Source organism: Phytophthora infestans, genomic scaffold, assembly GCF_000142945.1.
Source record: "Phytophthora infestans T30-4 supercont1.65 genomic scaffold, whole genome shotgun sequence".
Classification (NCBI taxonomy): domain Eukaryota; phylum Oomycota; class Peronosporomycetes; order Peronosporales; family Peronosporaceae; genus Phytophthora; species Phytophthora infestans.
Window position 1 is genome coordinate 29,728 of NW_003303694.1, and position 1,183 is coordinate 30,910.

Consider the following 1,183-nt stretch of genomic DNA (forward strand, 5'->3'; position numbering starts at 1 on the left):
GGGAGCGGGCTACGGCACCACAGCAACGTCATACGAAATCGACTTAGCCAGCGCGTTTGCCGACAAGGACGTTTCTCCGAGAATGAGGTGGTGGATGGAGTATCGGTGGGCACACTGGGAGAAGAAGATGAAGAAACGCGGCTAAAAAAATTATGTCGTTCGCCAGTTGATGATGTTGCTGCAGCGCGACAGTTTTTCGAGCTGAGTGGCTCGTCATCAGACGAGGGCTCGCCCGTACCTTTTGTCGCCACGCAATTGCCGCTACTTGGAAGCGAACTGAAGTATCTGACGGATAATACGGTGCTGGAAGTCGTATTATCCGTCAGATACTTCAGTCCCCAGATCGGGCCCAATTTGAGAAATCTAAAGACTCACATTTCGAGAAACCCGATGAAGCACAGATCGGGATGGCTCGGCCATTATCAGATCTCCTTAAGAAGGACGCACCATGGTGCTGGAACGTCGAGCACGACGGAGCCTTTGATGCTGTGAAGGAGAGCCTTCTCCAGGCTCCGATCCTTGCGCTACCGGACCCGGATAGTCCGTTTAGCGTCGTCTGTGACGCCTCTGATTTTGCAATCGGTTGTGCTTTACTACAAGCAGACGCCGAAGGGCGTGAGCGCGTGATCGCGTTTGAGTCTCGCCAGCTTAAAGCTGCAGAGAAGAACTATCCAGTTCATGACAAAGAGCTACTTGCAATAAGGTATGCTGTAGTCAAATTCAGGGTACACCTGTTAGGCTCTAAGCCTTTTGTGATCTTTACTGATCATGCGTCGCTACGCACTGCGAAACAGTCGCCTCATCTCTCTCGAGAATTGCAATATGGCTTTCCTTCTTTGCCAAATACAACGTCGAGGTGAATTACAAGCCTGAGCGGCTAATGTAGTGGTCGATGCCACCTCGCGCTCAGGCCGGACTACGAGTTAGCTCATGTCACGACAGTGACGTCGTCAGTGCCTAACTGGATACACAGAGCGTATGCACAGGACGACATGTGCGTAGCGCTACTACGGGCTCTTGGAAGCGAAGGGTTTGAAGACTCTGACATGGAATTGTCTGGGCGCTTACGCGCGAGGCTGCATCGATACTCGCTCGATTGCGGCCTACTGTACTACAGCACCGACTCTGAGGATACCGCTTGTGTAGTCGCTCCTCATGATGAGGATCTTACGTATTGAATCCT